We start from the raw sequence: 24,085 nt of genomic DNA, 5'->3' as shown, positions 1-24,085 counted from the left end.
GTACTATCTTTAAGACAGAGAAGCCTATAACTCATACGAAAGGTGTGTGTGTGTGTGTGTGTGTGTGTGTGTGTGTGTGTGTGTGTGTGTGTGTGTGTGTGTGTGTGTGTGTGTGTGTGTGTGTGTGTGTGTGTGTGTGGTGTGTGGTGTGTGGTGTGTGGTGTGTGGTGTGTGGTGTGTGGTGTGTGGTGTGTGGTGTGTGGTGTGTGGTGTGTGGTGTGTGGTGTATGTATGTATGTATGTATATATATATATATATATAAATAAAATAGACTACTATCTCCTTTGATTAAGTGAAAACACATAGCTGCCCTTATGTGTAGGAAGGTCAGACCTCAACCCATCCCAGAAGAGCAAAGTAGGAGGTGGGGGCAGAAGGGCCCAGAGGGGTCATACACCCAGCGAACCCGTCTCCACCTCCTCACGTGAAACTTTTTTTTTTTGTACTTTAGGTTTCATTTACAGGATTTTAAAAATGTTTGGTTCTCAAAAAGTTAAAAGCTGAAAAACGCAAGACGTTTCGTTTTAGGGGACGTTAAGGTCACATAACGTGCCCCTAACGCAACGCATGGTGGTGTTGAAGTTGGACGTCAGATTGAGCCATGTTATGCGGCTCTTGGTGCACCGTTTTCGTTCTATACTGGGAAGTTCGGATCTTTTCAATGATTCGGATGATTTGAATCGGATCTTTGAACCGAATCTTTGAATAATTTTACTAGGGAAGCAGGAAGCAGGGGTGCAGCAGAGTGAGAGGTGCAGGAGAATGAGGGAACATTGAGGGTGCTAATGGGGAAGGGAGAGATGCAGCAGGAAGATTGTGCTTGTGCACAGAAGCTGAAGTTCCCGTTTCTTCCAGACATCCACTGTGAACCGGATGTCTGGAAGACTCACAAAAAAGATCCGGATCAAAGATCCGAATCGTTCATGATCTGGACAACACTACAGTGCAGTGATTAATTAGCCATGTGGCTAGAAACAATTGCAGACTCTCCGCTTACTGAGCATGTGCAAGCAGTGTAACGCAGCAAAGTACCAGTATAACGCACAGCATGCTGCACTTTCATTAAACGTGCAGCGTTATACTCTAACGCAACGTGGGCACTGTGAACAGCACATTGATTTTTCCGTGCTGTGAGTTGGGCTGCGTTACAGGCTGCTCTAATGTGGGACTTTAACGTCCCACTGTGAAAGCAGCCTTAAAGCAGCAGGGTCAGTCATACTGGGCTAGGAAAAAAAAAAACACATATAAGTAGAAAAAGTAGTTACCTACTTATATAACAGTTGTTTTGTACTGTCCACGTTTTGATTTCAGATAATTTTATTTAGTAAATAAAGAGAATTCCGTTACTAAGATTTGCCATTTTGATTCTCTCTGACTGAAGCCAATGCCTTACTTTTTTTTCTACTAGAATCTGCACTATCATAGCTAGCTTGCTTTGTAAACACGAGAGCACAGGCATAGATCTTATTTCAGTAGCACTGAACTGCCCTCAGCCAATCAGTGAGGAGTAGGAATGTGGGAGGGGTGATGACAAGCTTCCTTCTCGTCAACAAATGACCAAATACAGCCAGGCTGAGATAAGATTTATTACAGCAGAAACATTTCTGATTAGGTTGGAGTACTTGCAATGCAGGGTGAGGTTCCAGGCTGCATAAGAGCCTGAGTCCACTAACGCAGTTATACACAGTTTTGTCCGCTTTTCAGCAACACATCAATGTTACAGATGCTGCAAATCGGACACAACTGCGTTAGTGGGCTCAGGCCCTAATGAAAACAGTGTAGTGGGTAAATGAAATTTGATTTTGTGGCAGGCAATCCCTCTTTAAGCACAAAGTTGAAGTCTTTAAACACAATAATTGTCCCGGAGAGAAGCAGTTTAATCTTAATAGGTGGTGATGAAAAAAAATATATTTTCAGTCACTTCAGAGTTACACTACGTCTCATCAGCAGCAATAATGGTTTTCAAAAATCTAAAAAGGGAATTTTATTTTACTCCATAGAGCAACATTAATCCATGCCATGCACTGATGAAGACCAACCAGTCTGAAACAGTCATGTTGGATTAGTGTGGCTCTGTAAGCTGACACATCATTGAATTCCAGCAGATCTGGAAAGGTGTTTATCTTGCAGGGACAACAATGGAGGATATCTATATTCAGCAGTGATGCACTGGAAGACATCTCCAAAATCACTTCAACCTGAATAATTGCCAATGCTTTGTCATTTTTAAAAAAGCGAAGTTTTGTTTTCCAGTTTTCAATAAAGAGAGCACATATAGGTCTATGAGAAGACTACTCCATATAGACAGGAAGTGGCAGAGTGGGATGATGCAGGAGATGGCAGTTACACAAACCTGAATTCAGTTCATGTGAGAAAGTGCAAGGGTCACTTTAAAAAGCCTTTATGCAGCAAAAGAGAACCCCAAGTCTATTGAAAAAATGTAATACCCGAATAAGAAGGAACACCATTTTGTGCGCCCTCAAACCACAGAGGTGTATTTGTTTCAGTGGAATAGCTGTTCTGCAGCAAATTAGGCTTATTAAAACATGGTTTGCTTTTTTGATCCCTCAGGAGGCCTGGAATTTTTCTCTCCTATGAATAGAATCAAATGGTAATCTTGCTAAAATAATCCGTTTTTCATCTTGAGTGGAGGTAAATGCATTGGGCTCTGTGTACCCTAACAGCTGGATCTGTTCTGAAAGTAGCAAAGCCTGTTTAATGATTTAATACTGAACAAGCCGCAATAATCTCTCCACAGAACACCTTTATGCCATGCCGTTGCTTTCAGCTCCTGGCTTTCACCGCGATTTTACAGTACTACAAGTTAGCTTAGCGACATAAGTATAGATCAGGGGAAATGTCTACATGGCAGATTGAAAGAAAAAAACAATATACGGTAGGTCTTAATGCTAACAAATCCTTAATATCTACTTCAGAAAAACGTGACCTTTCCTGCACCTGGCAGACATGCTTACCACAGTATGATTTAACTGTTACTGCCGCCACTTTCTTATTTGTTTTTATTTGTATAGTATCGTTATTTTGCATGGAGCTATATACAGAGTGCAATGTGTGAGCAAGAAATATAAACAGAACATAATACAAATAGAACAGAAGCATAGTGCAATGGGCAAATCACACAATACAAGATGCATGTTTTGGTAGGAATGGTAAGGGCCTGTTCAGACTATGCGCGTTCCTAGACGTTTTCAGGGAACACGTACGGGTACCAAAAACACATAGAAACGGCTCCTAATGCTTTTGAATGGGCTAGTTCACATGTATGCGTATGAGACGCATACGTTTCTCATCCGCACTGCTGCACGCAGTTCTGTCCGTCACGCATAGAAACGGACGCAATGAAAGTCTATGGACGCGTATCAAAAACGCGTACTATTGCGTTTTTAGCGTCCATTTTCCTCTGCGGTTCCCATAATTCTTTTTTTTCCCCCTGGGTCACGTGTGTGTGCAAAACGCAATAGAATACGCATTAGAACGCAAGAAAAACGCATGCGTTTTTCAACTTGCGTTTCTTTGATTTTAAACGCATTCTTCATACGCAGATAGTCTGAACAGGCCCTAAAGCAAAGATTTCACCAAGGTCTCCAGGTGAGGTGCAGCATGATACTGCAATACAGAGCTGTCCAACTCCAGTCCTCAAGGGTCGAGGTCCTCACCAGAACAGAATCATCCACAAGGCTGTCACCTTCTATGACTCCACTCCCACCTCAGCTTTTGGTCACCGTTTCTCAAACTTGTCCTTGTGACTCCAACAGTGCATGTTTTGCAGGCAAACTCACCTATGCACATGTGGGGTAATTGGCATCTCAGCCAGGTGGATTCCATGTAGCTGAGACACTAATTACTCCAACCTGTGCAAATGTGAAGTTGCCAGCAAAACATGCATTGTTGGGGAGTCACAAGGACAGGTTTGAGAAACACTGTCCTAATCCTTCTGAGGTCCTCACACATTTTTGACACAGCTCAAATTGAATTGATGGGACTGAATCAGGAAAGTTGTGGATCATCAATATCTTGTCAACTTACACTGTGTGGCTAGGTTTACTGGATTTGAGGAGGTCACCAGGATGGACAACAGCCGGTTTTGTGTGCACAGTGAAGAATGCCAAGTGGAAATTAGTGAGAAAGTGTATGAAGGGAAGAAATTATGGAAAGTTCTGCAAGCGCAACTTTCCCACAGGCAATTTCTGCTGCCACTTGTGGCATACAGGCTTGGCAAAATCCTCTCTTGCCTCCAAGGCACTGAATAAGACATTTATATATAAAACATTTTTTTTTCCCCTTTAAAAATGTATCCATTACAAAACATTACATACACCTGACCCTTCTTCATAAGTACATATAGGTAAGAGGAGATGGTGGAGGGGTGCTGTGAAAGAATAGAGGCCATGCCTGCTGCTGCAGGTGACTTTTAGCATTTTATACTCTGGTCAGTTCATGGTGAAGCGATTACAGTGCCCCTCCGGTTGCAGAAATAGTACAGTATGATTTTCCACGTGGCCAAGATAAAATCCAACAGCCTGTTATATTGTTGTACGTTTATCTCAGAGTTTTAATCCTCAAACTGTTCTATTTGTGTTATATTTGGCTCTGTGTGCCCTCCTGCCCGATACCGGTTGCTGCCTTTGTTCCTTAAAAAAAAAGCCCTGAGTGTTCTGAAATGCACAGCAGATAAGTGGAGCACATAAGTGGCCGAGAAAGTTGTTATAGCAAATGAGACCTCTGAGCAAGTCTGATGGGAGGAAAAGAAATTGCACAATCCCAGAGACATTTTCTGAACTCTCAGACTATTCACCTGTTATTTTTTAAAAATATATCGAGGAACCAAAAAGGAAAGAGGGGGATGTAAATATCATTTGCTCTATTCAGTAGCTAAGGGAAGTCGAGTAGAAATAAGATGCCCATACACTTATCGATTTTCCCGATTAATTCCCTGCAGATTCTCTCAGTCTGCTAATTAAAGCCCCCTCCCACTCCAAAAAATTTTTTTACCGTAATTGGTCATTTGTCAGTTTTGACCAAAATCAACCAAAAGTATTCATCAGTCAGGATAGAAGATCTAGATCGATTCGGGACGGGGCAGCGGGGCAGAAGCGGCGGTAGATCGACAGCCCATAGCATTGCAATACATCCAATGGTGCAGTTCGAACAATTTTTCAAGTGATGTGCAGAGTAATTGATAGTTTTGCCACACTGGGTGCCAATCTTGTATGACTAGTTTTCCAGGGATTCAGATATACTATCACCTAAGTCAGCGTTTTTCAACCGCTGTTCCGCGGCACACTAGTGTGCCGCGGGATGTTGCCTGGTGTGCCGTACAGGTCTGGCCTCTCGCTCCTCCCCACGGCTCCTGTCACCTTATCATGAGCGGGTGGCCGCTTGTCCGATTAGATTCCCCCGTAGTAGCCGCTCTCCTCTGTGGCATCTCCTATTACAGCAGCGCGCTCGGCGGCTGCTGTGATGACCAGGAAGCGGTACAGCGGTTCCCATGGTAACGGCGATGCATATCGCCGCTACAGGAAGCCACTGTACCGCTTCCTGCTCATCACAGCAGCCGCCGAGCGCGCGCTGCTGTAATAGGAGATGCCACAGAGGAGAGCGCTACTACGGGGGAATCTAATCGGACAAGCGGCCGCCCGCTCATGATAAGGTAACAGGAGTGGTAGCCGCGGAGGGGGGAGGAGCACACCTACCCATACTAGTAAGCTATATTGGGCACTATACTAGCTATACTGGGCACTATACTGGGGCACTACCTACCTATACTGGGCACTATACTAGCTATACTGGGCACTACCTACCTATACTGGGCACTATGCTAGCTATACTGGGCACTATACTAGATATTTTGGGCACTACCTACCTATACTGGGCACTATACTGGGGCACTACCTATCCATACTGGGACTATACTAGCTATACTGGGGCACTATACTGGGGTAACTATACTAGCCATACTGGGGCAACTAAACCCCCCCAATATTGGGGCAACTATGCTAGCTATGCAGCCGCACCCCAGCCCCCCCCCCCCCCCCCCCCATAGCCTGCTGCACATGGCACTGTTCACTAGGTCGCGCAAACACCCGCGCAACCCACCCCACCCGCCCGCCGTTCCCCGGAGAAAAATTTGGTTAGAAAGTGTTCCCCGGGCCAGAAAAGGTTGGGAAACACTGACCTTAGTGGACAGATACCTAATTAAGTGATTTGCAGAAAAGGGCAGCAAAGGAAAAGTTACAGAAACATAGAAATAAAAGCTAAAGGCCCCTATAGATTTTTGTTAATCAAAGAGGCCCCATTCACACTAGAGCGTTTTGCCGCGAGCTAGCGCTTTTTAAAAGTGCTAGCATAATGAAACCCTATGGGCCTGTTCTTGCTTGGGCGATTTGCGCTAATCGTTGCAAATCTCCCAAAAATGGGCAAAACCGCGAAACGCAAACACGTCGCCTGCACCATTTTCAGGAGATTGCGTTTCAGTGCTATAGAAGCGCTAAACGCGTTCGCGGCAAAATCGCTGCAGCGTTCAGCGATTTTTCCGTGTGAAATGGCGGGAAAAAAAATCACTCCTGCAAAAATTGCTGGCGTTTTGCATTTTGTAAGTGTGAATGGGGCCTTAGACATTGGAGTACAAAGGGCTGTGGATTCGGAGCAATTTTGGGTACCTGGAGTCAGAGTTGGAGTCGGTGGTTTCATAAACTGAGGAGTCGGATGATTTTTGTACAAAATCCACAGCCCTGGTAAGCATTAGACTAAGGAGTCAGGGTCAAGAAGTCTGAACCATTTTGGGTACCTGAAGTTGGAGTCGGAGGTTTCATAAACTGAGGAGTTGGAGGCGGATTACCTTTGTACCAACTCCACAGCCCTAGGAGTACATAAACATTAAAATGAAACATCAAAGTGAAACTAAAATCAGAACTTCCTCTCTGCTCTAAAAGATCAGCCACAGCATGATAACCTTTATAGAAAAAACAAACATTCTCATTACAATTTATGGAAATCCTAAAAAAAAAAAAAAAAAAAAAAAAAAACAACTTTTTTTTTAACTTGGTATCACATTTGCAGAAGGCGCTGAAAGGGTTAAAGAGAACCCGAGGTGGTATTTAATTATGTTACTGGGGCACAGAGGCTGGTTGTGCACACTAAGACCAGCCTCCGTTGCCCCATGGTGTGCCTCCATGTCCCCCCTGCGCGCCGCTATACCCCCGCAGTGCTGGCGACATGCAGCGTGTCGCCAGCACAATATTTACCTAAGCGCTGTCTGACAGCGCCGCTCCCCGCCTCCTCCGCATCGACGCTACCCGCCCGCGTCACTTCCCTCCTATCAGCGAGAGGGAAGGGACACGGGCGGGTAGCGCGGATGCTGTGGAGGTGGGGGAGCGGCGCTGACAGACAGTGCTTAGGTAAACATTGTGCTGGCGACACGCTGCGTGTTGCCAGCACTGCGGGGGTATAGTGGCGCGCAGGGGGGACATGGAGGCACACCATGGGGCAACAGAGGCTGGTGTTAGTGTGTACAACCAGCCTCTGTGCCCCACTAGCATAATGAAATCCCACCTCGGGTTCTCTTTAAGCCTCAGTGTTTAAAACATAGTTCTCCTGCAGTCTTTATACAGTGGCTGATAAGAACTACAGTAATTAGACAGGCTTATCTGCCTAAAGAAACACGGAATATAGAGAAGTGCATTTTTCCAGCAATTATATGTGGAATAAAGACTCTTCACTGTGTGCTGTGCAAGAGTTCAGGTCCGCTTTAAAGACCAACTTTAGTCGATCAATTTAAGTCCAGTAACCTATCCAAAGACAGTAAATGTTATCAATAGCCTTTCAAAAAGCTGTCATTTTTATCAATTGGGTGTGTGGAGAAGTGATGTGGCATAGTGGAGGACCACCTGAAGTTATGCAGCTGCTTTCAAGACTGACTCTAGTGGTGAGAGGAATGCCTAAAGGCTCATACACACATCAGACCATAGTCTTTTGAAAATGAAAGATCACAGACCAATTTTACCCCCTTTCATGTAGTATGAGAGCCATACTCTACACAGTCTATTCTATGGAGCTGAACTCCCCATCAGAAAAAAATCTTTGCAAGTTGCTGCACACACAGATGCTGTACAGACACAAAAGATCAGGATCTGCAAAAGATCTGTTCCTGCCAAAGATCCGTTCCTGCAAATTGCATTCATAGTCTACGAGATCTGCAGATCCTTATACACACCTTGTTTAACTGACATTCATCTGCAGATCAGACAATCATCTGCAGATCTGAAAATCCATCCTGGTGGATCTGATCTGCAGTTGAATGTCTGTTAAACAAGGTGTGTATGATGATCTGCAGATATAATGCATTTTGCAGGAACGGATCTTTGGCAGGAACAGATCTTTTGCAGATACTGATCTTTTGCAGATACTGATCTTTTGAATGTTTACAGCATCTTTGTGTGCAGCATCTTGCAAAGATTTCTGTCTGATGGGGAGTTCAGCTCCATAGAATAGACTGTGTAGAGTACGGCTCTCATACTACATGGAAGGGGGTAAAATTGGTCTGTGATCTTTCATTTTCAAAAGACTATGGTCTGGTGTTTGTATGTGGCCTTAGAGAAGGATGGAGCAGAAGTTGAGGCAAGGCATATGCTACCATACAAATTAAATGGAGGAATGACCCTGAAATGTTCAACCTTTCAGAGACTGACCACTTTGCCTCCTCAGTATGGAGACAATCAACAGCACCCGACAGTGCATATCACAAAGAGATGTGAGATCTGAGGAAATGTGAACAGGTTATGAACAAACTGGGCCTCACTTGCCTCTGGGCCCCATTTAGTTATGTGCTGAATACAGCATATTTTATGTTGTCTTTGCATTACAATTTCCAGTTTTCTGTGAGAAGGGCAGTACAGAGGTATTCAGTGAAAGAAACAGGCATGTCAGCAAAGCCATACAAATCACCCCATCAGCTGTCAAAGGCAATTCTATCCAGGTAACTCAAATATTTCCTGATTCTCCCCAGGAAGCTCTGTTGGTATACCTCACTTATTAACCTGGTAGTAGGGATGCATTTGGCTTATTACCATAATATCGCATATTCAGTCTGCACTTGGGAAACATGGATATTTTTGTTGCATAAAAAGACTATTTCCCCACAATTAGAATATGGCAAGAACTTAAAGAGGAACGTTAAAAAGGATTTTAACTTAATCCCAATTAGTAGTCGATACCCTCTTTCCAACGAGAAATCGTAACCTTTTCTCGAATAGATCATCATGGGGGTTTGACTGATATTGTGGTAAAACCTCTCCCAGCGTGATGTCATGACCAAGGTTGTGACAGTTTGCCCTCTGTGAACCTCGTTGCATTGTGAGAAATAATGGCCTTTTCCAACTGCCAAGCAAGTAGTATATCCCTCTGTGCATATACCTCTCAGTAAGTGCTGGTTCACACTGCAAGAGCTTTTTTTTAAGTGCTAGTGATTTCAAAAGCTCTCGTTAATGCAATGCTATGGGGGATTTTTATAGAATCACATTGCTCCAGTGAGAACACACACATAGCATTACATTAGCAAGAGATTTTCAAATCACAAAGCGTTTAGAAAAAGCTCTTGTAGTGTAAACCAGCCCTTGCGAGCATTCTGTACAGATCACCTTTCAGAACTAAAGATGTCACCACCAGTGATACATTTCAGAATGTAAATGGGCGAACACTGACTAAATCTATAAATGAATATGGTGTTAAAAAAATAAAAAGATATATATTTTCACTGCTGTTCCTCTTTAGAAAACCAGAGGCCAATATTTATTTAAAAAAATAAATAAATGAACAGATACTTACCTAGGGAAAGCCTCTGGATCCTCATGAGGCATCCCTCGCCAGTATCTGGTCCCCAGCATTGCAGCTTGCGGACTTTCCAGCTAATCAGGCCCGTATTACTCTTCTAGCATGAGTGTGGACATGCTGCAGCCACGAGAGCCATGAATAGTGGCTCCATCTTAGTGCGCAAGCACAGAAGCAATATGGCCCGAGATCCTGTTTGAAGGAGTGCAAACCCATCTGGATTACCTACAAGCCCTCGCCGGTAATCTTTGGAGGGTCCTGGCTCGACGACAGGGGAGCAGAGGACAGCAAAGGAAGCTTCAATAGGATCCAGAATTTTCCCTCTTCTTAGGCAACTAAGGCAAGTATGCGATTTTGTACCAGAACTTCGGCTCAGGTACACTGAAATGTACCTCTGTACTGATTGTATAGCCACCTCCAATTTTATCCAAAACACACAGAAGATGTACTGAAGTGTGAAATCCTATAAACTGTCCCTTATTCCCTTATGTGATCCCCTATACAAGAGAGAAGTGCTCTTTAGCAGATTTGTCAGCAGGCATCTAAGCAGGGCTGTGGCACAAGCAGACATGTTTCCATTGACTGATCACACAAACAAAATGTGTAAAAGGAAGATGAAGAGGATTCCCAGTACTGAACTGGAAAATGGCCCAAGGAAGAGAAGGAGGGCAGAGGGTTATGACAGGCAGAATCCAATGGAAAAGCATGGACAGCAAGAAGGGCTGAGGTGCTACCGACTGGAGCGGTGAGGAGGTCGCACTGCTGCATTCTTATGGAAATTCAATAAATGAGGACGAAGAAAGTGCTGCCGATTTATCGCAAAACAAAAACAGGCAGTTCTCAGCTTACCAACGAAATAGGTACTGTGGGTTTGTTCTTAAGTTGAATATGTATGCAAGATGGAACAGGTGCATTTACCCATTACTGTGCCCCACTTTCGCACCTCCAATAGTGCAGTGATCCAGGGGTACACAGTATATATTTACCAACAAACTTTCCCTCACAGCACGAGGTGTCTCCTCACTCCGCCCATTTGTCAGCTTTCCTCATCCAATGGATGTGGTAACCCGACCAGCATATGTAAAATTAAGCCGCCGGGAGATCTGGTCGCAGGGTAAAGCTGATAAATGGCTCACCCTACGGCATTAAAGGGAACCTTAACTGAGAGGGATATTATTGTCTCCTTTTAAACAATACCAGTTGCTTGGCAGTCCTGCCGATCTTTGTCTGCAATAGCGGAAGAATCACACACCTGAAACAAGCATGCAGCTAATCCAGTCTGACTTGGGTCAAAAGTCAAATACTTACCCAAGAAAAGGGAAGCCTCTGGATCCTGTAGGCTTCGCATGCTGTCCTCCGATCCCCCGTTGCGGAGCGTGGACACAGAGGGGGGGTGGGGGGGGCATGGCAAGGATAACATATCCAATGAGCTTGTCAGATATGTTCCAGGGATCCGCGCATGGCAACGGCGATCTTCAGTAGGACGCGGGAAGCCTCTGAAGGATCTAGTTTTCCGTATTCTAAAGGTGCGTACACACATGCGACTATAGTCGTTTGTAACGATCGTTCCCCGATCTTTACCAACGACGATCGTTACAAAAAACGAACCACCGACTATTAAGTCTAACGACGAACGAGCCAAATCGCTACAAAAGAAAGTTCTGTCTCGGCGGATTTTAACCAACGACGATCGTTTGCAAAAGTAGTACATCGTTGGTAAAGATCGTTTGTACCAGGCTGGACATGCGCATTTCACTTTTTCTCCAGGGAACTTTACAATTTTATGCGCAGGCGCATTGAGTGCTTTTACGTGGTGTAACGTTCGTTCTAACGATGTGATCGTTACACACTTTTTAGAACTAACTTTACTCCGGTCGTTCTTTCGTCAATTAAAAGATCGTTCGTCGTTAACAACGAACGATCGTAGTCGCATGTGTGTACGTAGCATTAGGCAAGTATCTGCTTTTTTATTTATTTTATTCCACCTCAGGTTCCCTTTGATACATTCAGGGCAGGACTAGTCATTTTCTCCAGTGAACTTCACCTTGAGAGGGCCACATTATATCTTTCTCACTGCGCATTTACCTGGCATTAGTTTTATGTGCGAGAGAGGACTGGCAGCTCTCCACATGTTCTGCCCAGCAGTAAAATGTATTCCTTTGCTTTATTATAAGGACAAGCGATAACAAGTAGTGACTGTTTGCATATGTATTTATCTAGACTATTTTTGATTAGTAAGGCGTAAAACGCACCAGTTCACAATCACATTTCATTACATAAGACTGATCTTTAACCCTGTACTCACACAAGATAGCTGCAACAATACTAAACCCATGTAATAGAAACTTGTCATCTGTTGAGCTTTCGACAAAAGACCTCCATTAACATCATGGTCATCGTCTGATACTAGATGCAATGGCACATACAGTATAAAACTAGACTACAGGCATTAGATCCTGCAGCCAGTATCCATTAGTCTTAAGGTACATACACACGTCGGATTTGCGCAAATGACCCGCCGTTTAGACGTCCAAACGACCGATTGTTCGGACGGCAAATCGGGCGTGTGTACAGTCTGTCGTTCAGCTGACTTGAGCGATCCGCTTGGCGCAAAACCGTTTGCGCAAATCCAACGTGTGTATGTACCTTAAGGCATGTTTATTTGAACAAGAAAAGCAAAAAAATAAAAATAAACCATGCACATTACTCACATGCAAAATACACCTACATATTTGGCATACATGGATGAAGGGTGAGGTTACAACTTAAAGCAGTACAGAAGCAGGCAGCAGGGAGTTCAGCCTCCGATCTATTGGCCACTGAGTGCCTTTCGGCTGCAATTACGGCAGGGATCACACTTGTGCAGATCGGCAGCATTTTACTTGTTAAAATCGCTACCAAAATGCCAGAAAACGCTCATGAAATTGCTTACAAAACGCTATTTAAAAAAGTAAAAAAAAAAAAACAAAAAACCATGAAGCATAACATTGCACACCACATGCATATCCCACAGTGGACAGCGGGTCTTAGCTGACGCGTGGGTTAAAAGTGCACTGCTAACTATAAATCGTGCTTGAAAGACTGCTGTCACTTTCGGTCAGTGTGACCCCTCACAGACTTCTCTTCATCTCTGTTGTAAGAAATTCAACTGCCTCCTCCAAAACAAATTATTGAGCGCCTCTTGGCCCTGTCTTTGGACAATTAAGTTATAATTTACATAAAAATGTATCTAATTAACATCAAAATTGCATACAATGTTTTACTGTGTCGCTATTAACTTGCACTGAAACCTGAATTACACAAGAAATAAATGCAGACCTAATGCCTGAATTAAACACAGAAAAATTGCAGAGGAATGCTTGAGGCCCACTTTCACAGTGGAACTTTGCAGTGCAACATAACGGAAACATTCTAACAGGGCTGTGGAGTTGGAGTCGGAGTCGGGGCAATTTTGGGCACCCGGAGTCGGGAGTCGGAGTCGCATGATTTTTGTACAAAATCCACAGCACTGTTAAGTATTAGACTAAGGAGTCGGAGTCGAGGAGTCGGAGTCTGAGCAATTTTGGGTACCCGGAGTCGGAGTCGTGGTTTCAGAAACTGAGGAGTCGGAGTTGGAGTCGGAAGATTTTTGTACCGACTCCACAGCCCTGCATTCTAATGCAGAAAGTCGCCCTGCAATGGTAAATATATGCAACGTTCTTCACGGTTCATCCGATGCGGTGTGATCTGACGGGATGCAGCATCCCAAAACACTGCATGCAGTGCAGTAATGCATGCAATAACAGTGGCTGTGAAGTATACTTTTCATTGACAGTATGCATCACTGTATGCAACGCAAAGGTCAAATAAAGTGCAATACAAATTTTTTGTTACTTTAATTCCTGACTTTACAGGAAACGCAACACCGCTACCCTTGAATGGGGCGCTACCCTGCCAGCAGCATCAGGACTCACTAAGGCCTCTTTTCCACGGACTGTTGATAGGCAGTGAAATGCCTCTCAAACTCTCACAACTGCTCACTGCTGCCTGGTAACTGCTCACTGTTGCCTGATAATTGCTCACTACTGCCTGGTAACTGCTTGCTGAGCACACAGTTCAACAGTCCATGGAAATGAGGCCTTACAGCATGTTTTGTAGATTTCCACATAGGGAAACTCTGCTACTCAGTGTGATGATCAGTGGTTAACGTACTTGCTTTAGGCCTCTTTTCCACGAACTGTTGAGCAGTTGTGAGAGTTCGAGACGCATTTCACTCTCTGTAAACAGTTGTTGGAAAAGAGGCCTTATGGAGAGGGAATCTTCAAAGCATGCATTTCAGGTGAGTCCTGCACAGAGCTGGTCAATGAGATGCAAATGATTCAGAGCTCATGCAGGATTATGTAATTTTTTTTTGCAAATATATGCAGCTTGAAGATGGACTAATCAAGTGTCACCCAGGTTTAAAAACTGATTGGTCCATTTTCAAGCTGGATATATTTGCATAAAAAAAAAATGTTCGCTCTTAAAACAGAAGGTATTTGCGATTATTCAGGTTGGAGTAAGCATAAGATGTCTCCCACGATGCATCACTACTGAATATGCAAATCATTCTTTGGTGTCTCTGTAAGCTGGCCACACTTTCAGAACCGCTGGAATGCAATGATGTGTCAGCTTGTTGTACAGAGCCACAATAATCCAACATGCATACAGACTGTTTCGGATTGGCTGATCCTCAATCAGTGTATGGCATGGATTAATGTGGCTCTATGGGGTAGGACTTTAAGCACCCAGAGTTAGGGCCCGTTTCCACCACAGAGTTTCCCCGCAGGCAAATCGCGCGGGGAAACTGCCATAGGGAACTATGGCGTCGCCGGCCGATTCGCTTACCCTAGCGATTCGGCCGACACTGGCCACAGATTTCGAGTGGGAGGCTGCGAATCCCATAGCCTTGCATGCCATGGCTTCTGGGATTCCCCTGCGATACCGCACACCCGGAAGTGCCCCTGCGCGTCTTACTGACGCGTGCGGCAACAAGTGGAAACAGGCCCTTACAGAGCAACCAGCAAGCAGTGATTGCATTCCAGCGGTTCTGGAGGTGTGGCTATCTTTTGTTGAGAGCCGGGAATGCTCAATAAGGTGTACATAAAACTAAGTTGATGCTAATTTAACGCAGCATGAAAATGGATCAGTCAAAAGCTATAACTGCAATCGTGCATGAAATGATCAAAGGTGTTAAATTCAATCAAGCGTATTAGCACTGACTCTATGGGGTAGATTCATAAAGCATTACCGCATTTGGTAATGCAAAAAACAGCTGACTTAACTTTGCACTTAGGGCTATTTCACACCAGAGCCCGTTTTCTGCGGTTTATCGCAACGTCGAAACTTTGGGTGAACCATGGTAAAATTAAAGTCCATAGACTTTCATTTTACCTTTCACACCCGATGCTGCATTTCGATGTGTTGAGGTTCGACGCACCCAGGAGCTTTTAATCGTCGGGAGCCGGCGTTTTCCCGTCGGGTTGAATTAATTACTACGGCCGCTGACTGCGTTGCACCGCTACATCCCAACGCCACGCCGCAGGGCATATAATGTGTGCAGAATGGCTTCTGTACGCGTTCTAGATGTGAAAGAGCCCTTAGGAAAATGGCCTCAATTCACCAAGATCATGCTGGAGATAAGAAGGCATGAGGAAAAAAAAAAAAAAAAAAAAACACTTACCTCCACACAGTGAGAGAGTTATCTTATCTCTTCCTTCCTTAAGTTACCTCCTCTGTAGTTATTTTCACACACAGTTAATTAACAGCCTGTCTTTAACTCTGGAGTTATTTTAAGGATTTGGAGAGTTAACTTAAAGACAGAAGAGTTAACTTTAGGTTTGCCTGAGGTAAAATGTTTCCTGAATACTACATGCCTTATCACCTTGGTAACAACTCTAGAAACGTTATTAAAGTCAGGAGATAAGCTTAGTGAATTGAGGCCATTGTCAACTCTAGATTGTAAGCCTTTGGGCAGGGTCCTCCTCCTTTTGTGTCCTACCTAATCATGCACCTCTATTACTGTGAAACCATGCTATGCATCTCAGTGAACCTAACTTGCCTAATCTCCATGCTCCCATCCAGTGACTGACTTACCTTGTACTCATACTGTGCTGTGTGATCTGGTTTTCTTGTATCCCTGTATTGTCGTATTGCTGTATGTCACCCCTAAATAATGTCTGTAACCTAAACTAATGTCCAGTGCTGCGTAATAGGTTGGCGCTTTATAAATACAATAAATAAATAATAAAGGCTGTTACTGCATGAAAATCTGAAATTATCAAGCAGTGAGGTAAATGACACCTTGTCTGGTAAATACCTCAACAAATGTCAGTAAATGTCAATCATAAAGCCTACAACATGCAGTAATGCCACAAAAAAATACTGTCTGCTTTGAAGTGGTGAAAAGAATGCGGCGTATGTGCAAGGAGACTGTGCTGTAGCCGTGACTCACAAGTAAAAGCGTAGTAGTAGTGAGAACGGTGACTGACAGGAGCAGGGAGCCCATAGAAACAGTCCCTGTTCTCCGGCAAGTCTGAATGATGGAATCTGATAGGACCCACAGCCTTCTCAGGCGGGACAAGCTTCTAAACCCCCCAAACAGCAGCAGAGCGATCTGAACAAAACAGGCTTTCCATGAATACCTTTGACTGTTTAACCTCTTGGGTTCCTGTTTGAAGATGTGTAGGAACTAGTGGGGAACATAACCTAAGCATGGCATGTATAAAGTTTCTTGAAGTTCTTCTAAGCTGTCGCAATTAACCACCCTGGCGTTCTGATTAAATCGCCAGGGTGGCTGCGGGAGGGTTTTTTTTAAATAAAAAAAAAAACTATTTCATGCAGCCAACTGAAAGTTGGCTGCATGAAAGCCCACTAGAGGGCGCTCCGGAGGCGATCTTCCGATCGCCTCCGGCGCCCAGAATAAACAAGGAAGGCCGCAATGAGCGGCCTTCCTTGTTTTGCTTATATCGTCGCCATAGCGACGAGCGGAGTGACGTCATCGACGTCAGCCGACGTCGTGACGTCAGCCGCCTCCGATCCAGCCCTTAGCGCTGGCCGGAACTTTTTGTTCCGGCTACGCTGGGCTCAGGCGGCTGCGGGGACCCTCTTTCGCCGCTGCTCGCGGCGAATCGCCGCAGAGCGGCGGCGATCAGGCGGCACACGCGGCTGGCAAAGTGCCGGCTGCGTGTGCTGCTTTTTATTTCATTAAAATCGGCCCAGCAGGGCCTGAGCGGCAGCCGCTGGCGGTGTTGGACGAGCTGAGCTCGTCCAGACCGCTCAGCTGGTTAAATAGAATGTTAAGACTAATAGACAGATTCATAGCAAGCAGAGGCAGTATAACAAAACCTGTACATCTAAAGGGATATCTGAATGCCCTCACTGCACGGAACAGCTTGCAACAACATAGAGACACTCCACACTGCTCTGCTGTTACCGCAAAGGTTTTTGTTAATGGGCTTTGGTAATTTACCGCACCTGTGAACATTTTTATGAATTGGCACACAAAAGTCTAAAATACCAAATGCAGTATTTTGCCGACCAGATTTTTTTTTTCGCACAGCCTTTTATGAATCGACCCCTATGTATTGAGACTGGCCTAAAAAGCACATCGACCATTATAAGCAGGCATGGGCTCACAAGTAGTTACGACTCCCTAAGAACTTTGTGATTTAAATGAGGCTTAAAGAGACACTGAAGCGAGAATAAATCTCGCTTCAGTGCTTATATTCAGCAGGGGCATGTGTGCCCCTGCTAAAACGCCACTATCCCACGGCTAAACGGGGGTCCCTTACCTCCCAAATCCCCTCCGTTCTTTGCGAGCATCTCTTCCACATTCAGGCAGGGCTAATGGCCGCAGCCCTGCCTCACGCGCGTCTGTCAGCGTGTATCTCCGCCTCTCCCCCGCCCCTCTCAGTCTTCCTTCGCTGAGAGGGGCGGGGGAGAGGCGGCGATGCGTCGCTGATAGACGGCGCTGAGAGGCAGGGCTGCAGCCATTAGCCCTGCCTCAAGAGCAGCAAAATCTACGACCAAGTTGGTCGTAGATTTTGCAGGGGGGGTTTGGGGGTGAAGGGACCCCCGTTCAGCCGCGGGATAGCGGCGTTTTAGCAGGGGCACACATGCCCCTGCTGAATATAAGAACTGAAGCGAGATTTATTCTCGCTTCAGTGTCTCTTTAATTGCCTCAGGTGTGCGGCTGGAACTGAAGGGGTTAGGCCTCTTTTCCACAAACTGTTGATAGGCAGTGAAATGCCTCTCAAACTCTCACAACTGCCTGCTGCTGCCTGGTAACTGCTCACTGCTGCCTGGTAACTGCTTGCTTAGCACACAGCTCAACAGTTCGTGGAAAACAGGTCTTAGGCCTCTTTTCCACGAACTGTTGAGCTGTGTGCTCAGCAAGCAGTTGCCAGACAGCAGTGAGCAGTTACCAGGCAGCAGTGAGCAGTTGCCAGGCAGAAGTGAGCAGTTGTGAGAGTTTGAGAGGCATTTCACTGCCTAGAAACAGTTCGTGGAAAAGAGGCCTTAGTTACCCATAAGTCTGTCGTCCTCCCTGTGCTCCAAACAGCTGGCTTGAAGGAGGAAGTGCGCGTAGTGAGGCTTACAACGCGTCCAATAGGACACGTGCAAGCTGTTTGGAGCACAGGAAGGACGACAGACTTACGGGTAACTTACCTCTTCAGATCCAACCGCACACATGAGGCAATTAAGCATCATTTAAATCACGAATCTGAGTACTTAGGGACTTGTAACTACTCGTGAGCCCATGCCTGATTGTAAGTTCTCTTTCAGATAGACCACTGAACTGATTGCTTGACAAGCAGTTCAGCATCCGTCTGCCATCCACCAGTGCAATTTAAATGCAGCCAAATGGCAGCGGTTGTAACACACTAACAAGCGCCAGCCATTGCAGGAGAGCAGCTGACAGGCGGAATTCACCGCCTGTCAGTTGCCTGTCTGAAAGAACCCTAACTTAAGTAAATATAATGATTGATCAGTGAAGGTTAACAATGTTAAACAACCAACTCGTATATACACATGAACAATCCAAGAGAGAAGGTATTGACAGATAATGTGGAAGTGACATCCGAGGTGCAATTAACTGAAATTATCAATATCTCTACAAACATGAGCAATTATGAACAAATGACTGTAGTGAGTGTGCTGTACACAACATTAAATGTTGTTTAGTCAACTGTACACACTCCCTTTGATGAACTATCCTTGATGGAAAAAAAATCCAATTGTATGGATTTCAACCTACTCCCTGTATCGGTCCTTTGTTGCCATCAGTGACTGTTGGTCGTGCGTAGTTACCTACCTAAAAATTGGTCAAAAGCTTGTTAAATGGATGTTTTAATTGGGTTCACACCGATATTTATCGAATGTGTGTACATAGCTTTAGATTCCCCAAAATGATCAAGATAATCTTCAGGTAACTTTTCCAAATGTATGCCAAAAACTCATTAGCTATTAGGGGGTGTTGGAACCATACCTGATCATTGTTATGTCGTGCCACAGGTGCCAGAAGTTGTCTTCTAAACTCCTCCACACAGCAGAAAACTGAGATCAGCGGAGAGCTGAACAGCATGTTTGTATAGGGATAGGTCAACCAAAAAAAATTAATGTGCAAAACCATTATTGCAATGGATCAGGCCAGCTGCTGAGAAGGGAAAAGGCACCTATCCTGTGCAGGCAATTACTCTTGTAGAGCAGTGGGATGTTTTATGGCAATATAGAACACCAAAGACAGTACTGCTGCCAAGATTGGCAATACAGTCACTACAACCCGAGTGTACTGCCAGTTATAGAGATGAATTAATGTATAGTCCCTCTACAAGCTCAAGAAATGTATTGGTTTAAAAGAAGGAAAATACATTAAAGTTTATATGGATTTCCACTATTTTGGACAGCTGAGGGGAACATACTCCATTTTGAAAAATACACTTTAGAAAGTATTAAATCAGTTTTCAAATATTTAGCATTGTAAAACAGTACAAGCCACTCAAATCCTGATCTACACGGAGACTGATATCTATCCTAATTGAAATAATGGTTGTTCAAGCCTGAACAACACACTGCACGCTATAATGTGACAGAGAGGAATATGCCTCTAAGTACACTATTCTGCGTGTAGGAAATCATGTCATTACAGAGCAGGAGCATTGAACAAACATGCCCAAAAAGCCGGCCACCGTATCACAGTCAAATGTCAAGTGTAGGACAAATGTAGCTACCCACAACGACCCTCTACTTTATAAGCATGGTATCAAGCCTAGGAAGAATCGAAAATTTGAGGGTCCCTCTACATTTACCACGTAACTACCCAACGCAGCTCATTGCAATGTCCATTACTGGCAATGGAACATGACACACTGCCTGCGACGCAAATACTCCGGGTAACGCAGACGCTGCAGTGCGTTACCGTGCGACTTCCGCAGTAATCACAAAGTGCACCGGAAGTTACACATTCATTTTCTATTTTCTTTGGCCGCACCGCAGTTATAGCACGCAGTGCGGCTTTTCATTGATGCGATGGTTCCAAATTTGCGCCGTGCCAGCGTAAAAGGACATTGGAGCCTCCCCAGTCCTCGAGTCGTGGCTGCGCTGTCCCCAATGGAAGATATTCGACCTAGTAGGTTGAATAGTTCTTCGGGAGGTTTACGCAGCCTTCAGAAATTGACTTGCGTCCCCCGAGTACTTCCAAAGACAAGCAAATCCGTACTGGGCTCGCGCATGCACAGTATGGACGCGCTGGTCTTCGGAACTACCCAGGGGCACGAGTATTTACAAAGGCTGCGCAAGGATGACGAAGAGCTAGAAGTATGGGTGGCTTCCTAGGCACAGTAACGACAGTAAAGAGCAAGAACCTGAAAAGGCTCAATAAGTATCCAGAGCCTTCCCTCTACATAGGTATGCATTAAAAATGAAGTTCAAATTTGCTTTCATGTGATCAACAGTCAACTAGTGCTAAAGTAAACTAGTGCTGCTCACTCTCTGCTTACCTATAATGAAGTGAGGGAAGCAGGGCTGGTTAAGCAGGCGTGGAGGCTGCCTGCAGGTGGATATTATTGGCTTGTGATTTCTTCTCTGGGTGTTGCCCTCAGACTGGCCCTTGTTGACAAGGCTGAGCCATCGCTGATCTCTGCTTCTCGCTGTCTCTCCACATTGAACAATGACAAGTGCAGCCACACAGCACTGAGCCTCTTCCTTGCCGACCATGAAACCTCGCCTCCCATTGGAGGAGGCGCACCGGCCCAGAGAGACTGCTTGTAAGGCGGCCTGTGATTGGTCAGGATCTCTCCCTCCCCTCCTAGTGCCTCTTGCCTTCCTGTCAATAATTGCTGGGGAATATCTGGCTAGGGGAGCTGTTATGTTCTCTGTCTATCCTATAATGCTAGAGCTAGTAGTCATCTGCTTTCACGTGCTGAAGAACTCTCCGGAACGCTATGGATTTTTTTTTAATTCGTTCTGCCTGTTCCTAGGGCTAATGGCTGCATGTCTACAGCTTGTACTAGTGGAAAACACGATGCAGGGCTTACATTATTCATGATTTACAGGATGAGTCTCAATTTATGATCTGATATGGATAGGATTGATGATTAATTAATAAGACAAAGTTTGTAAATTTAGGTTGCAGAATGTTTTGAAAAACAATTCAATACAGAAATCTGTCTTGTACAGGCTGAAGAAGCTATATTTTGGCCCCATTCACACTAGAGTGTTTTGCCGGCCATTTCAGCAAAACGCTCAAACCCTAGCGCTAGTGTAATAAAACTCTATGGGGCCGTTCTCACTTGGGCGATTTGCGTTAATTGCTGGCGATTAACGCAAATCGCCAAACGCGTAGCCTGCACCATTTTCAGGCGATTTCCCGGCGATCGCGTTTCAGTGCTATAGAAGCGCTAAACACGATTGCGGGAAAATCGCTGCAGTGTCCAGTGATTTTTCCGTGGACAAGTGAAACTGTTCCTGTTATCCTTTAACGAAGAAATATCTAAACACAGCGGATTAATAATAGGGGGTGCAGAGGTCGCGACACGAGTACCTGCAGGGCAGGGCCGAGGCATAGGCTGGAGAGGCTCCAGCCTCAGGGCGCAGTGTAGGAGGGGGCGCACAATTCATTCAGCTGTCATTTTTTTCTGCATCATACACAATTAGGAATAAGAAAAGGGGATACATAGCAGTGATTGCAAGCCATATAACTAGATATTAAGGTGTTGGGGAGGTTGTGGGCCCTGTGGCCCTCTTAGTCTAATAGCAATCAGTGAGTGACAGCTGGGGTGGGAGGGATGGAGGGGCGCACTTTGGTGTCTTAGCCTTGGGTGCTGGAGGACCCTGTCCCTGCTCTGAGTACCTGAACCTGAGGGGAGCTATTTCTTTAATTATCACCCTGTGCCTTGAATACTGGTCATTGTATTCACCCAAACACCACACTTAAAGGGAATCTGAAGTGAGAGATACAGTGCTGCACATAATTATTCATACCCCTGGCAAATTTTGACTTAAAGATAACCTTAAGTCAAAAAAAAAAAAAATTAGATGAACTCACCTGAGGCTTCCCTCAGCCCCCTGCAGCCGATCGGTGCCCTCGCAGCTCCGCTCCGATGCCTCTGGACCCGCCGGCGACGACTTCTGGTTTCGCCGTCACCTGCCGACAGGCATGGGAATGCGAGTGATTGTTCGCGTTCCCAGCCTGTATATCGCCGCCTATGCTGCTATTGCGGCTCCTGGCCGCAATAGCAGCATAGGGGGCGATATACAGGCTGGGAACACGAACAATCACTCGCGTTCCCATGCCTGTCGGCCGGTGACGGCGAAACCGGAAGTCGTCGCCGGTGGGTCCAGAGGCATCGGAGCGGAGCTGCGAGGGCACCGATCGGCTGCAGGGGGCTGAGGGAAGCCCCAGGTGAGTTCATCTCATTTTTTTTTTTTTATGCCTTTAGGTTCACTTTAAAGTTACTTATATTCAACCAGTAAGTCATTTTTTGACAGGAAATGACAAAGGTGTCTCCCAAAACATAATAAGAGGATGTACAAGAGCCATTGTTGTGGAAAAAAAATCAGCTTTTATTTACATTTGCGCAAAAAGTGTCCAGTCCAAAATGATTTAGGGCCCGTTTCCATTTGTGCAGTGGGAATCGCCACAGAAAAAATTTGCTTGCAGATGCGAATTTTGCATGCAGTTGTATGCAAATTCGTATACGATTTTGCATGGATGACTATGTATGCGAATTTAACCATGGCAATGCCTGTGTGCTTTTCCATTGTTTCTATGTGAAATCGCATGAAAATTCGCATACCAAAACCGCATGCGAATTTCCTATTAAATACATTGTATGCGAATCGCATAGCGGTATGTGAATTATGATGGCTCTGCCGTGCAGATTTTTTCTGCACAGAAAAACGCTCAGAAATCCTGACAAGTGGAAACAGCCCCATCCACTTGCATTGTCTATGCCAGCCTTCTCAACCTTTTTACCCTGGAGGAACCCTGAAAATAAATTTTCGATCTCAAGGAACCCCTGCAAACAATTTTGTAATCCCGAGGAACCCCTGCATTTATTTTTCCTGAGCAATGGTCTTTAAAAGTAGGTGAGGCTGTTAATTTCACTACCCCGTTACACTGCCACTCATTATACTATGCTCATTATTATTCTGACCCCCAATTTAGTGCTTCTTTTTACAGTACCACCTATTATAATGTTCTCTATTATACTTCACCCACGATGGGGGAAAATGCCATGGAACCCCTGCAGAGTCCTCAAGGAACCCTGGGGTTCCAGGGAACCCTGGTTGAGAAAGCCACTCTATGCGGATCTGCATGCAGGAAACGCATGTAGATTCGCTCTAGTGGAAACGGGCCCTCATACCCTTCACAAACTGTCACAGTCTGTAGGAAAATCCAAAGTTCTATACCATTTTGAATAGTCCAAGCTGTTCTATAGCATCCTAATCACCCCGATTAATTGGGAACAGCTGTTTTAATTAACTCAGTAAGTGAAAAACAGCAGCTCTCTGCAGTTGGTTTGTGGACAGTCATGGCTTAGGCCCGGTTCACATTAGCGTTCTGAGCCAAAAGGATCCGGTGAACTGATCCGGTCTCCGCTTCACCAGATTCAGATGGCTCAGTCCGTGGCCCGGTTCACATAGTGAAAACGGATCTGATCAATGATTGATCGGATCCGTTTTCACTTAGCAAATACATACCTCATTTTCAGTAGT

General features: G+C 45.0%; 1 protein-coding gene across 1 annotated transcript in view; it reads right to left on the bottom strand.

The window, feature by feature from the left end:
• The window catches only part of CCDC126 (coiled-coil domain containing 126), a 30,020-nt gene extending 8,810 nt beyond the window's left edge, over positions 1 to 21,210 (bottom strand). The window contains exon 1 of the mRNA XM_068238651.1: positions 20,866 to 21,210. The gene's annotated coding sequence lies outside the window, so the exon portion shown is untranslated. The remainder of the gene's footprint in view (positions 1 to 20,865) is intronic.
• Between the last annotated feature and the right edge of the window lie 2,875 nt (positions 21,211 to 24,085).

The sequence above is a fragment of the Hyperolius riggenbachi genome, chromosome 5, assembly GCF_040937935.1.
Source record: "Hyperolius riggenbachi isolate aHypRig1 chromosome 5, aHypRig1.pri, whole genome shotgun sequence".
In the NCBI taxonomy this organism is placed as follows: domain Eukaryota; kingdom Metazoa; phylum Chordata; class Amphibia; order Anura; family Hyperoliidae; genus Hyperolius; species Hyperolius riggenbachi.
Note: the sequence above shows the minus strand (reverse complement) of the source record. Positions and strands in the feature narration are given on the sequence as shown.